The following is a 15,675-nucleotide window of genomic DNA, read 5'->3' as shown; positions in this document are numbered from 1 at the left end:
TGGCCCCAATTGTGGCCCTAACTAAGAAAAACGCCAATCCTAAGTCCTGGCCTCCTCAAGCGGAAGAGGCATTCAACCGCCTCAAAACTGCCTTTTCGTCTGCTCCCGTACTCTCCAGACCTGATCCATCTAAACCCTCCTACAGAAAAATTCTTCCGGACATGGTGTTACTTGTGGTTTCTTTTCTAGGACCTTCTCTCCGGCGGAGAAAAACTACTACATTGGTGATCGAGAATTACTGGCCATAAAACTGGCCCTCGAGGAATGGAGGCACTTGCTGGAGGGGTCCAAATACCCAGTTATTATATACACTGATCACAAGAATCTCTCTTATCTTCAGTCTGCCCAATGGCTGAACCCTCGCCAGGCTAGGTGGTCGTTGTTCTTTGCCCGTTTTAACTTTGAGATTAATTTTTGCCCCGCTGACAAGAACATTAGGGCTGACGCCCTATCTCGCTTCTCGGATGCCTCTGAAATAGAAACCTCCCTGCAACACATTATTCCTCCTGACTGTCTGATCTCTGCTTCCCCAGCTTCCATCAGACAAACTCCTCCCGGAAAGACCTTCGTCCCTCCATGCCAGCGCCTCAGGATTCTCAGGTGGGGACACTCCTCACATCTCGCCGGCCATGCTGGCGTCAAAAAATCCGTCCAGCTCATCTCTCGTTTTTATTGGTGGCCTACCCTGGAAGCAGATGTTGCTGAGTTTGTTCGGGCTTGTACGGTCTGTGCCCGGGATAAGACTCCTCACCAGAAACCTGCCTGTCTTCTTCATCCTCTGCCTGTTCCTGAGCTACCATGGACTCAGATTGCTATGGACTTTATTACTGACTTACCTTTATCCCATGGCAACACAGCTATTTGGGTGGTCGTTGATCGTTTCTCCAAGATGGCACATTTTATCCCTCTTCCAGGTCTTCCTTCTGCGCCACAGTTGGCGAAACAATTTTTTGTGCACATTTTTAGCCTTCATGGGCTTCCTAAGCATATTGTCTCGGATAGAGGCGTTCAATTTGTGTCGAAATTCTGGAGGGCCCTTTGTAATAAGCTTAAAATCAAATGAAACTTCTCGTCTTCCTATCATCCCTAATCCAATGGGCAAGTGGAAAGAGTTAATCAGGTTCTTGGTGACTATTTGCGACATTTTGTTTCCTCCCGCCAGGATGACAGGGGCCGATCTCCTACCATGGGCCGAATTCTCATACAATTTCAAAGTCTCTGAGTCCTCCGCTAAATCCCCATTCTTTGTGGTGTACGGCCGTCACCCTCTTCCCCCCCCCCCCCCCCTCCCCACTCCCACGCCTTCTGGTTTGCCCGCTGTTGATGAGGTGACTCGGGACTTCTCAAAAATCTCTCATACAGGCCTCATCCCGGATGAAAAAACATGCCGATAAAAAAAAAGAACCCCTACTGTCTTTTCTCCTGGAGACAAAGTGTGGCTCTCCGCCAAGTATATCCGCTTCCGTGTCCCCAGTTATAAACTGGGACCACGTTATCTTGGACCTTTTAAAATCAAATGCCAAATCAACCCTGTCTCCTACAAACTCCTTCTTCCTCCTTCTCTCCGTATTCCCAATGCTTTTCATGTCTCTCTCCTTAAACCACTTATCCTTAACCGCTTCTCTCCTAAGGTTGTTACTCCTACTCCTGTCTCGGGGTCCTCTGACATCTTCTCGGTTAAAGAAATTCTGGCATCCAAGACGGTCAGAGGTAAAAGATTTTTTCTTGTAGATTGGGAAAATTGCGGTCCGGAGGAGAGGTCATGGGAACCTGAGGACAACATCCTTGACAAGGACATTTATCTATAAATTTTCGGGTTCTAAAAAGAGGGGGAGACCCAAGGGGGGGGTACTGTTACGCCGAGCGCTCCGGGTCCCCGCTCCTCCCCGGAGCGCTCACAGCGTTCTCCTACTCGCAGCGCCCCGGTCAGACCCGCTGACCGGGTGCGCTGCGATAATGTCCCTAGCCGGGATGCGATTCGCGATGCGGGATGCGCCCGCTCGCGATGCGCATCCTGACACGCTTACCAGAGCCGCTCCCCGTCTGTGCTGTCCCGGCGCACGTGGCCCCGCTCCCTAGGGCGCGTGCGCGCTGGGTCTTTGCGATTTAAGGGGCCGGTGCGCCACTGATTGGCGCATGGCTTTTAATTAGAATGTTCACCTGTGCACTTCCCTATATTACCTCACTTCCCCTGCACTTCCTTGCCGGATCTTGTTGCCATTGTGCCAGTGAAAGCGTTCCTTGTGTATCCCTAGCCAGTGTTCCAGACCTCTTGTCGTTGCCCCTGACTACGATCCTTGCTGCCTGCCCTGACCTTCTGCTACGTCCGACTCTGCTCTTGTCTAATCCCTTGTACCGCGCCTATCTCAGCAGTCAGAGAGGTTGAGCCATTGCCGGTGGATACGACCTGGTTGCTACCGCCGCTGCAAGACCATCCCGCTTTGCGGCGGGCTCTGGTGAAAACCAGTAGCAACTTAGAACCGGTCCACCGACACGGTCCACGCCAATCCCTCTCTGGCACAGAGGATCCACCTCCAGCCTGCCGAATCCTGACATGCCACATCCCTAAATTTAAGAAAATTAACTGTAAAACCCTTTTCCAATGACTTGTGTGTGGTAGCCTGGGGTTGTAGGGTATATGGGGTGTAGCTGTGCGGCAACTAAAGGGTGCTTGTTTAACCCTTATCACTCGTGACACCAGGGTGAGGGCTCCTCTATATATGCTGGTCCTATCGCCACCCGTCCCAAGAACGATAGGGAGGTATAATAAATGAATGTCCACAACCGTAGGTTTTCAGAAAAACTGTCAGAACTTTTAGTGCAGGTTTTATGCAACATTAAACAGGAACAGTCTTTGTATAACAAAAGTCTATGAGGATCCTGACAGTTGGCTGGGACCGTGAGAGTTTTAAGCTCAGGAGATTTATATGCGCTGTTCTGCTGGATTTAGGGGATTGAGTTTAGGTCCAGCAGTCACGCTAGCTTTAGCGGGGATTGGTATTGTAACTCACAATTTGATTCAGGCCAAGGCTGGCAGGCTTCAGGCCTAAGCTTGTCTTTGGAAGTTGCACGGATCTCTTCTCTCTCTCCACTAGTCTTGAACCCAAGAGAGCGAGAATTGGCTGGCAGCTCACTCATATGGGCAGGGGCTGGCCTTCAGCTCATTGGTCCATACCATCTGTCATTCACTTTACAAGGAATTATGGTCTAAACATGTGACCACACATGTGACCTAGGAAGGTCCTTCAACATACCTTAATAGCATTAACATTAATCATGTGACCTAAGGTCCTGCGACACTATATATGTACAATTAGATATGCAATTACATACACATGCAAACATCATAAAATTGAAGAAGGAAGAGGCGACTAGGGGTTATCCCACCATACAAGGCACGGTATACCATACGGTACCGGGACACCACATGTGTCTACAGTACAACAAGGATCAAAGAGTAGTATTTAGCCCCTGTACATTGATTTATTATTGTATTCAAGTGGTATTCCTTTTTCCTAAAGGCATACCCTATCCACAGTTCGAACCCATGGATGCCCTGTCCCATGGATGCAGTATGACTTTTAGAGATGTTCCCTTTATGGAATTCCCTTTAAGGGTAGGGTCACATTTTGTGTATTTTGCTGCGTATTTTCTGCAGATGATTTTGCTACCCGTCGACTTCAATGGGCAGGGAAATACGCAGCAGCCAATAGGCAGCAATATACCTTACCCTAAGTGGTATTAGGGTGGTATTAGGGTGGATTGTCAAAGAAATTTTACATGCCACTGCTGAGTTTGGTATTGTTATTGCACATTCCATTGTTGCCTGTTTATTTGTCTGCAATGAATTTATTTCCTGTTATATGGCACTGTTTACCTTGGATGTGTGCACATATTGATGTGGATAGGATTACATGATGTAATTATGTATGAATTTGTAGTGGGCTGTGCAATATATAGTTACATAGTGGCAATTTGCCAGAGAGTATATTAGTAATATGTATGTTATTCATGATTTATTATTCCCATTGGCACTGGGCTTATAGTCTAGGACCATATAGCACAATGCATAGTGCAATATTAAAATAACATTGATTTGCATATTTCCATAGGAAAGTGGGTTATTATTTTTTACAGTTCATATTCATTATCATGTATTGGATTTCTCTGTCCCCCTTCCATTGTTTTTAATATGTTTGATTTGTTTATGTGTTTTCATGGGATTATTGTGGAATTCATATTATAATTTATTTTATTTTATATTGTAATGCTGGTGGTTGGCAGCCGCTCCTCCTGACGTCTCCTCCTCCTCGCTGCAGGCTCTGGACTTGTTCCTCTGCCCTGTCTCAGTAGGGGTCGCATGAGGACTGTCTCTTTTAAGGGTCCGTGCAAATCCCTGATTCTGCTCCTCCTCCAATGCCTGACCATGCCTCCGCCTTCTAGCAAGCTCATTACACTTAGCTGCACCTGTACTATTTGGCTCTGCTGTTCTTACGGCACCCGCTCTGCTATAACATCAAGTCAGTCTTAACCTACCTGACTCTGCTGCTTTGCTTATTCTATCTAGCGACAGCTTACCTCACATGCCTGTATCCCTGGTGCTTGGCACCAGGGCGTTCTAGCTCGCTCAGTCAGCTGCCACTTAACTGGGAACACTCTTGTGGTTGTGACCTGGTGTCTTCCCTGCAGCTAAGACCAGCTTCCGCATCCTGGATTGGGATAAAGAGTGAAAACCAGGGGAACACTTAGAATCTGCTCCCAAGTTTGGCCCAAGTGGCACAGCGGGTCCACACCCATTGGGGCAATACAACTATGGGTTTAATAAACAATTATATTTTGATTGTACTTTTTGTGGTTTCCTAATATCTAAGTCCGGCTGGGTTCCCACTACGCTTTCTCCCATACAGGAGCGCATACGGCAGAGGGGAGCGAAAACCTTGCGCTCCTGTATGCCTTCGTATGCGCTCCCGTATGTAATTCATTTCAATGAGCCGGCCGGAGTAAAAAGTTCTGTCCGGTCGGCTCATTTTTGTGCCGTATGCACTTTTACAACCGGACCTCAAACCGTGGTTGACCACAGTTTTAGGTCCGGGGGAAAAGCGCATATGGCACAAAAATGAGCCGACCAGACCGAACGTTTCACTCCGGCTGGCTCATTGAAATGAATTACATAGGGGAGCGCATACGGAAGCATACGGGAGTGTGAGGTTTTAGCTCTCCCCTGCCGTATGCGCTCCCATGTGGGAGAAAACGTGATCAAGCCCTAAGGTAGTTGAGGTGGATATAGAAATATGCCCCTTTAGTGATCTACATGACCATCAAAATATTATTCTCCTCCAATGGTAGAGAGCATGTAATCATCTGGTTAACATGCAAAAGTGCTTGCTCAATGCTTACAGTATATACTGTTTTGGAAATGTTGTTTAATATTATTTTTATTGCATTTACATCCCAAAGTATTGGCTACTAGGTTAATATTTTTTTAATCTACATATGATAAGGGTTAAAAAAAAAATACATAGCATGAAGGGTATACAGGGTAAATGACAGACTGATATAAAGTCAGAGAGGGCCCGGCCTGCAAGGGCTTACAATTTACAAGCTTATCAGTCTATCTGTAGTTAATGATCTGAGTGCTTTGAGTTTACAGGAAAAACAAACTATTTGGAATAAAATCATCAAAGTCTAGCTTAAAACTGAACCATTGCCCAATGACCTTCCAGAAAAGTCTTTCGATATATGACTATGTCTTACATCTTTGATGTGGGCAAGAAATTAGCGAATTAAAAAAAAAATTCCATTCAGCTGCTTTGCCAAATTTTTCAGAGAAATTCAGTTCAGTCCGAATTTATTCACGGTGAATCTGTATTAAAAATGGCTATTTCTGGCCTACAGAGATCCTCAATAGGTGTGTAGAACACTTTGCCTTGCTGTAACATACATAGGGTGTGTGCTGGGTTAGTGAAATAATACTGTTATTCAGTATGACATGCAGATTATTATCTATTGCTACTAGAATCACTGTCGCAGAGCAGCACAATGACAGAGCCTGGAGGTGGCGGCAGCATGAGGAGACCATATAGCGGCTAAATGACACAGCGTGGAGGTGGCGGCAGCATGAGGAGACCATATAGTGGCTGAATGACCCAGCCTGGAGGTGGCAACAGCCTGACGAGACCATAAGGCCTCAAAATTGAAAAGATTAAAGATTTTTTTTTAGCATTTAAATTGAAGATTGCATATAGATGAACCCAATAAGTTCTATTTAATGTGCCAGCAGCATGGCGGTACAGTGACACAGCCTGGAGGAAGCATGAGTAGACCATATAGTGGCTGAATGACAGAGCCTGTAGTTGGTGGCAGCCTGAGGAGACCAAATAGTGGCTGAATGACACAGCATGGAGTTGGCGGCAGCAAAAGAAGACCATATAGAGGCTGAATGACACAGCCTGGATTTGGCGGCAGCATGAGGAGACCATATAGTGGCTTAATGACACAGCCTGGAGTTGGCGGCAGAATGAGGATACCATATAGTGGCTGAATGAGACAGCCTCGAGTTGGCGGCAGCCAGAGGGGACCATTTAGTTGCTGAATGACACAGCATGGAGGTGGCGGCAGCATGAAGAGATAATCTAGTGGCTGAATGACACAGCCTGGAGTTGGTGGCAGTATGAGGAGAACATATAGCGGCTGAATGAAACAGCCTGGAGTTGGCGGCAGCATGAGGAGACCATATAGTGGCTGAATGACACAGCCTGGAGGTGACAGCAGCATTTGGAGACCGTGTAGTGGCCGAATGAGACAGCCTAGAGGTGGAAGCAGCAGCATCAGGAGTCCTGAAAGTGACCCGGGGACATAGTGTGGCTGTGGGTGGCAATACCAGTACCCGGTGACGAAGGTGGTTGAAAAAAGGAGAACTTGGATCAGATGTGTGGCATCAGGGGGGTGGCAGGATCAGAAAAGTAGCTGGAGAAGGTAGGCAGAAGAAGACGGTCTCTTTTGTAAAAAGTGTTAGTGGGCACAAGTAAGTATTGAGGACATGCATTACATAAAACTTAAAGGGGTATTCCAGGCCAAAACTTTTTTTATATATATCAACTGGCTCCAGAAAGTTAAACAGATTTGTAAATTACTTCTATTAAAAAATCTTAATCCTTCCAATAGTTATTAGCTTCTGAAGTTGAGTTGTTGTTTTCTGTCTAACTGCTCTCTGATGACTCACGTCAGGGAGCTGTGCAGTTCCTATGGGGATATTCTCCCATCATGCACAGCTCCCGGGACGTGACATCATCATTGAGCAGTTAGACAGAAAACTTCAGAAGCTAATAACTATTGGAAGGACACAGAACAGAACTTTCTGACTGGTTTCATAATAACAATCTTTGTGATGTATGGAGGTGCCCACACTCTACAGAACGAAATTACACCTTTTATTCTAACTCTCACAATACGCATACTAGACTAGACATGTTCCTTGTCCACAATGACCACATTTTAGAAACATCCCAATGCGACATAGGACAAATCACCTGGACGGACCATGCCCCTGTTACTGTATACATAACCTCTTACACGGGCATCTCGGGCACTTTTCAATGGAAACTAGATCCCTTCTTTGTGTCCAAAGAAGAATACAAACCAAAAATTTTAACTGACTTTAATAGAAGTAATTTACAAATCTGTTTAACTTTCCGGAGCCAGTTGATATATATAAAAAAAGGTTTTGCCTGGAATACCCCTTTAACTTTTAATAATATTCTTAAGATAAAATATATGTACCTAAAAAAAAAATTTAATCAAACAAAAGGAAACACCATGTGCTACCTACACCACCAAGTATTGATGTGATGCAAAGACCTCTAAAAGGTGAAAGGGAACAACGTATGGTTAATTGTAACCGATGGGGGTAAAAACTTTGCCTGTAATGCCCTACTCTCGCATTATTAATTCCCTTCTTGGCAAGTGTTACTTGCCCTAAAGGGCGGCCCCACACAGGAAACTCTCCCTACTTCCATCTAAAAATCCTGTAAAATGGCAGTGTTTGTAGGTGGAAATAGGGAGAGGTTCCTGTGTGGGGCCGCCCTATTTAGGGCGAATAATACTTGCCAAGAAGGGAATTAATAATGCGAGAGTATGGCCTTAAAGGGGAAATTTTTACCCCCACTGGTTACAATGGGCCATACGTTGTTCCCTTACAACTTTTAGAGGTCTTTGCATCACATCAATACTTGGTGGTGTAGGTGGCACATGTTGTTTTTTTGCACACCTTTCCTTTTGTTTGATTTCAAAATAATTTTGGGTACATATAAGTTAAGCTTTAGCTAATGCATATCCTCAATACTTACTTGTGGTCTGATGCGGAGAAATGTCTGTAACTGGTGAGCAGCACCTTAAATATGTTTTGCACTATCCATATTTGTGAAGTGTTGGCGTGGCACCATGGCCAATCAACTCTGATACATCAGGCATTGGTGGGTGGAAATCCTGGCTGATCCATGCCTGATTCATCTTCACAAAGGTCAGTCTCTCCACATTTTTCATGGATAGACGAGTTCTCCTTGGGGTGACTATGGCACCCGCCGCACTGAATACCCGCTCTGATGGCACACTGCTGGTCGGGCAGGACAGCTTTTGCAGGGCAAACTCTGTTAGTTGCGGCCACAAATCAAATTTGGCTGCCCAGAAGTCCAGTATGGTCATGCCAAGGTATGCCACCACCTGCTGGTTCAGATCCTGCTCCAGGTCTACCTGCTGCTGATGAGTTGCTTCACTAGAAAGCTACTCATCAGCGACTGTAGACTGATGGAGCTGGTACTGCTCCTGCCACCCTACCCCTCCTCAGCAGCCATGGCAGTGGAAGGTGAGCACAGAGGGCACCCGAGTCATACCTGCGAGAGGATGGACAATGGTGCCGATAAGCATCGGCCTACTGACTACGTAGGATGTCTCTGTAGTAGATCAGTTTGTAATCTCTCTCAGTGGGTGTGAAAAAGACCCCCATTTTGCGCCGGTAATGAGGGTCCAATAAGGGGGAGAGCCAGAAGTCATCCTGCTGTGGAATGGTGACAATTCGGCGGTCACTACGCAAGCAAGTGAGCAAGCATTGTACCATTTGTGCAAGTGACTCGGAGGGACTCCCTTCCTCCATCTCCACTGCACACTGCCACAGTGTGTCTGGGTCCTCTGTATCGCCTTCCTCATAACCCTCTAGCTCCTCTGGCTACTCCTGCTCCACTCCTGTCAGATGACTAGAAAAACCGCATATCTCACGAAACCTAAACTGTGCTCCACTGTGCCCCTCCCCCCCTCCTCCAGTTCAGCCCCCACAGGGCTCATGTGGCCATAAGATGTAGGCACCATGTCTTCAGTGCCCTGACCAGCTATCGTTTCCAACATGTGTTTTAGTAAATGAAGCAGTGGAATGACGTTGTTAATCCCGTAATCCTGGCGACTGACTGATAAGGTGGCTTCCTCAAAGGGCCTGAGCAAACGGCAGGTGTCACGTATGAGCTGCCACTGGTTGACATTGAAGTTACACAGGGGAGTCCCCATATCCACTTGGATCATAAAGAATTCGGTGATGGCTTTTCTCTGTTCGTATAGTCGGTCCAACATATGGAGGGTAGAATTCACACGTGTGGAAATGTTGCTAATCAGACTATGTTGGGGGATACCATTCTGATGCTGCAGCTCAAGGAGGGTGTGCTTTGCGTTGTACGAGTGGCTGAAGTGCATGTAAAGTTTCCTTCCCATTGTTAGGATGTGTTGCAGATGGGGGGAACACTTCAGGAACTACTTGACAACCAGACTGAACACGTGTGCCATGCAGGGCGCATGCCTCAGGCTTCCTTGTCGCAGCGCGGACAAAATGTTCTTCCATTGTCGGTCACCATGGTTCCTATTGCCAGTTTTCGTGGAGTAAGCCATGGTCCGATTTCTTGATGAATGACTTTTTGGTAAGGGAAGGCAAACCATGTGAAAAACAGTGTGACACCGCCATTCCCTGCACACATGGTATGTTGGAGGGGCACTGAGACTTGTCTGGGCAGTGGAGGCTGAGGACACGGAGTCACACACTGTCACAGGACCAACTACCTGAGAGCGTGGAGGCAGAAGCAGTGTGACCTGTCCAAGTTGTTGTTGTGACTGTGCAGGAACCATATTCACCCAATGGGCGTGAAGGACATGTATTGACCCTGACTGTAGTTACAGCGCCACACGTCGGCGCTGCCGTGCACTTTGGTACAAACCGACAGGCTCAAGGACTGAAGGCCCACCTTCTGTTCCACAAAATTGTGCAGGGCTGGTACTGTCTTCTTTGCAAAGAAATGGCGGCTTGGGACTCTCCACCTCAGCTCGGCACAAGCCATCAGTTCTCTGAAAGGTGCAGAGTCCACCACTTGAAAAAGGAGGGACTGTAGCACCAGCAACTTGGACAGGTACACATTCAGCTTCTGCGCCGTTGGATGAGTGGGCACATACTGTTGTCTCTTGCTGGCGGAATGGGTCTTCTGACTCGAAGTAGGAGGAGCAGGAGCATCTGGAGCAACAGAAGATGGGTATTACACATAGCTCCTTTCGGCTGAGGTGGTGAAGCCTTGGCAGGCTGAAACAGGGAGCGGCGTGCCACTGGGTTATGCAGCAGGCTGGACTACCACATCGGAGCCACGGTTCTCCCAGGCCCGTTTATAGTGACGCTGCATATGTTGATGCAGGGCCGTGGAGCCAACATTGGGACCCTGGCCTTGCTTCACCTTCTGCCGACACATCTTGCATGTGGCCAGGTTAACATCCTCCGGATGCTTGATGAAAAACTGCAACACCGCTGAGTAGCTGATTTTCCCACCAACAGTCCTCACTGATTGATTGCTACTGCCGCCAACTCCAGGAACCCCTGTTTCACTATCTCCCAGGAAGGTAGGCTCCGCGAAGCAGGTGGTCTACCCGGGGCACGTTTGGCTCCAAACTTTACACTTCTGCCACCATGCTGACTGCCAACCATGCTACCACCTTGCTGGTTCAGCTGCTGCCTCACGGGCAACCTGCAACCCTCTTCTCCTGATGATGATGAAGCCCCTTTTGCACCCGGCTCCCAAGTGCGATCGCCTTCATCATCATCGAGTTGTGTCTGCACGTCACTGATGTCCTCCTCAGGTTCCTCAACAGTGTCTGCTTCAGGAGTCTGAATGCTCACAACACCACCTCCCACGCCACTCTCCTCATCACTACTTGCCCACCTAGCGGAGGAAGCTGCGGATGTCTCCTCCACTTCTTGCAGAAGAGTACGAAAAAAGCTGCGGTGGCGCTCCCAAGGAAATAACCCGAAGTCGTGGGTATAAAATAAAATAAATAATTTATTTTTTACAGCATAAAGAAAATAATAATGCATGACTCGTTTCGGGAGTCACAGGTCCCTTTATCAATTGCAGTGGCTGTACAGCCACTGCAATTGATAAAGGGAGCTGTGACTCCCGAAACGCGTCTTGCATTATTATTATTTTCTTTATGCTGTAAAAAATAAATTATTTATTTTATTTTATACCCACGACTTCGGGTTATTTCCTTGGGAGCGCCACCGCAGCTTTTTTCATACTCTTCTGCATTTCTATACGGATCCAACTTCCGGGCTCCGTCCACATGCTGCAGGCCTGCATACCAAGCTACCATCACCGGCAAGGGATACGATACCCCCCACCCGGGTACCTCCATCTACCGGCTAAAGACCTACACTGCACCCGGCGACACCTCTGCTTTTTTCCACTGTTACTGCTCCTCCACTTATTGGCTGGGCAGTAGCTGCTGACTGTCCTCTAGTAGATCGCCTGACTGTTGACTGGGGGTGGCAGATGGGTTGCTGACACGACTGCTGGCTGATACCCGGAGCTCAGGCCTCTCGCTGTGACTCCTGCTGCCACTCGCCCCTAGTCTGCCTAGATTTTTTAATAGAAGTAATTTACAAATATGTTTAACTTTCTGCCACCAATTGATTTAAAAGAAAAAAGGTTTTCACCGGAGTACCCCTTTAACTCTATGATACTGACAGAGATAGTCGAGTACATTCCCATAAAACTGAATAGAGCAGCAGCATGCATGCTCAACCTCGGCTCCATTTAAACCGGGTACATGGGAACCAGTGGGACCCCCTGCAATCAGACAGATGACCTATCCTGTGCATAGGTGATAACTGTTGTTTGTCAGTAAATGTATTTATTGCCTAGTAACCTCAAATATGTAATTTGCTTCAATTTGTCCTTTAAAGTATTGGTGTGCTCTTGGTAGATTCATGACCCACCATGAAAACAGTAGTATTATAATTTAATGCATTCTCTTTCTTACTCTACAAATTGTGGTATGTGCTACCATGCTTTGTCATTTATTTAAATTTAAATTAAATACATACATAAAACATTATGTACAGATTCTGGATAAAACCACAAAACATCCAAATACTGCTGTACTATTTCCAGAAATTACAAAAGGACAATATCCAGCTAATGCCACACATGGTCAAAATCTAGTGCTTCACGGTGCCTGGAGGAAATATAACTCTCAGATCATTTCAGTAGTAGCAGGGACTTGTAAGAGAGGTAAACCTTACCAAATGACTATAAGGGAGCTTTATCAAAAGCTGCCCAGAGGAAAAGTTGCTGAGTTGCCCACAGAAACCAATCAGATCGCTTTTTTTCATTTTTGAAAAGGTCTGAAACATAAAAGAAGCAATCTGACTGGTTGCTATGGGCAACTCAGCAACTTTTCCTCTGGACAGGTTTTAATAAATTTCCCCCTATGAGTATACCCCTTTAAGACAATGTTTATATTGTGTAATATAATGTTATGCCAAGGGCCAGCTGGGATTTGCTGAAGTGGGTCTTGGCAAATGGAGTAAAACCTCTGACCATTTGGGCAGTGGTAGTGGTCAGGCGCAGATGGCGGGGTGGCACTAGTCCCTTGTTTTCTACCAGACACATTTAAGTATTGTGCCCTACCGATGATGTTATTGGGTACCCTTTAAGTTATGTGGGTGCAGTGATAGTGGGGCACTGGAAGCAGGAAAAAAAGACCCTTTGCAGTGCACAAGAGAGCAATACAACTGGTAACTTTGCTTTCAGGAAACGGATCATCCATATACATGGGGTTCATGACCAGTTGTGCAGGTAGTAGAGAGTTAACACTAACAATTTGGACCAGTGGTTGGAGGGTTGAATTTAGAATTACTATTTACAATTGATCACTAGAAGTGATCACTGAAACCCTAAATTTACCACCCACTAAATTAATTATACCCCTAAAAAATAACTTTTATTTTGCCAACATTTCAAATTTCCAGTGTCCTGTCTCTTGTAGTGCAGAAAACCGCATGCTAATTATTTTGTCTAATTGCCTCAGGCTGCAGTCCAGAGGACAATATAATCTGGGACACCACTGTTATTAAAAACGTATACACATACACATACGTATACACATACGCTGGCTCCAGCGTCACAGTCCTGTCCTGTATTGGTCCTCTGGGGAGATCCGAGGTTGGGGGTCATCTTGTTCTGGCAAATGTCTCCTGCCAGTTTCTGCTAAACGTGCATCTTATACTCCACCTCCTCCAGGCCTTCCGGAACCACATTTGGACTTTGCAGATGTCTTCTGTAAAAAAGCAAGCAGAGACTTTGCCCCCGCATAGGCCTTATGATTGTCCTATATAACTCATGCCTGGCACCACTCCACCTAGAGGAAGAATTTACCCTCTCTCTCCACCTGAGACTCAAGCCATATCAGAGTATATTCAGGAGAACCTACAGAGGGGGTTCATCAGAAAGTCTTCTTCACCTGCTGGAGCAGGTTTCTTCTTTGTCACAAAGAAAGACGGCTCTCTGCGACCCAGCATCGACTATCGTGGTCTAAACAAAATCACCATTAAGAACCGATATCCCCTTCCACTCATTTCAGAGCTCTTCGATAGACTTCGAGGTGCCAAGATCTTCACCAAATTGGATCTGAGAGGTGCCTATAATTTGGTCCAAATTCGAGAGGGAGACGAGTGGAAGACTGCCTTTAACACACAGGATGGTCACTTAGAGTATTTAGTCATGCCTTTTGGCCTATGTAATGCCCCGGCCGTCTTTCAAGAATTTGTTAATGACATTTTCAGAGACCTTCTCTACATTTGTGTGGTGGTGTATCTGGGCGATATCCTCATTTATTCTCCAAACCTTGAGCAACACCGTACTCATGTTCGTCTGGTTCTGTCTCGTCTGAGAAGAAATCACCTTTATGCCAAGTTTGAGAAATGTCTCTTTGAACGATCTAGCCTGCTTTTTCTCCGTTACATCATCTCCGCACAAGGCCTACAGATGGAACCTTCTAAACTCTCAGCAGTTCTGGATTGGCCTTGTCCCACAGGTCTACGGCCCATACAGAGGTTCCTGGGTTTTGCCAATTCTTACCCGCAATTTATTCCACATTACTCCACCCTGGTGGCTCCAATCGTGGCCCTGACTAAGAAAGGGGCTAATCCTAAGTCATGGACTCCTCAGGCCGAAGAGGCTTTCCACACCCTGAAGTCCGCCTTTGCTTCTGCACCTGTCCTCACCAGACCGGATTCCTCGAAGCCCTTCTTCTTAGAGGTGGATGCCTCCTCTGTTGGAGCCGGAGCCGTACTAACCCAGAAGTCCTTAAAGGGGAAATCCGTCACCTGTAGGTTTTTCTTCAAAACCTTCTTGCCTGCTGAGAGAAACTACTCAATCGGAGACAGAGAACTTCTTGCCATCAAGTTGGCGCTGGAAGAATGGAGACATCTCCTAGAGGGATCTGTTCACCCTGTGAACATATTTACGGACCACAAGAATCTGTCCTATCTTCAGTCTGCTCAAAGACTTAATCCCTGCCAAGCCCGCTGGTCTCTGTTTTTCACCCGGTTTAATTTTCTTATTAATTTCAGACCGGCTGCCAAAAACATCCGGGCTGACGCTCTCTCTCGCACCTCAGATGTCACCAGAGAAGAAGTGTCGCCTCAACATATCATTCCTCCCGAGCGATTGATTGTTTCTGCTCTTCTTCCTCCGGGCAAGACCTTCGTGCCACCTCGTCTTCGTCTTAGGGTACTCAAGTGGGGACATTCTTCACTGGTGGCTGGCCATCCAGGTCTTCGGAAAACCCTACAACTGATCTCCAGAAAGTACTGGTGGCCATCTCTGGAGAGGGACGTTAAGGATTTCGTCTAGGCCTGTGCTGTGTGCGCCCCGGACAAGACACCCTGCCAGAGACCGGCTGCCCTGCTTCAGCCGCTGCCAGTTCCAGAGACTCCATGGTCCCACATCGCCATGGACTTTGTCACCGATCTCCCACCTTCTCATGGCAAAACAGTTATTTGGGTGGTTGTGGACCCGTTTTCCAAGATGGCGCACTTTTTACCCATGTCTGCTCTTCCTTCTGCGCCATTGCTGGCAAAACAATTTCTTTCTCACATTTTTCGTCTCCATGGTCTGCCCACACACATTGTATTCGACAGAGGGGTACAGTTTGTGTTTAAGTTTTGGAGAGCCCTCTGTGGTCAACTGAAGATTAAATTGGACTTCTCTTCTTCCTACCACCCTCAGTCCAACGGTCAAGTAGAGCGCATCTCCGTCACTTTGTCTCCTCTCATCAGGATGATTGGGTAAACTTGCTCCCGTGGGCTGAGTTCTC

The 15,675-nt window shown here is 46.8% G+C and overlaps 1 protein-coding gene across 8 annotated transcripts in view; it reads right to left on the bottom strand.

Annotated features, from left to right (window-relative positions):
• The window catches only part of CRYBA4 (crystallin beta A4), a 135,964-nt gene that overhangs the window by 31,778 nt on the left and 88,511 nt on the right, over positions 1-15,675 (bottom strand). The window contains exon 1 of one of the 8 annotated variants that reach the window (XM_056529449.1): positions 4,579-4,698. The exons of 6 other annotated variants lie outside the window; for them this stretch is intronic. The gene's annotated coding sequence lies outside the window, so the exon portion shown is untranslated. Of the gene's footprint in view, positions 1-3,011; positions 3,144-4,578; positions 4,699-15,675 lie in introns of those variants that run through there. One more of the 8 variants, XM_056529406.1, reaches the window with a different exon arrangement.

Source organism: Hyla sarda, chromosome 1, assembly GCF_029499605.1.
Source record: "Hyla sarda isolate aHylSar1 chromosome 1, aHylSar1.hap1, whole genome shotgun sequence".
Lineage (NCBI taxonomy): Eukaryota > Metazoa > Chordata > Amphibia > Anura > Hylidae > Hyla > Hyla sarda.
Note: the sequence above shows the minus strand (reverse complement) of the source record. Positions and strands in the feature narration are given on the sequence as shown.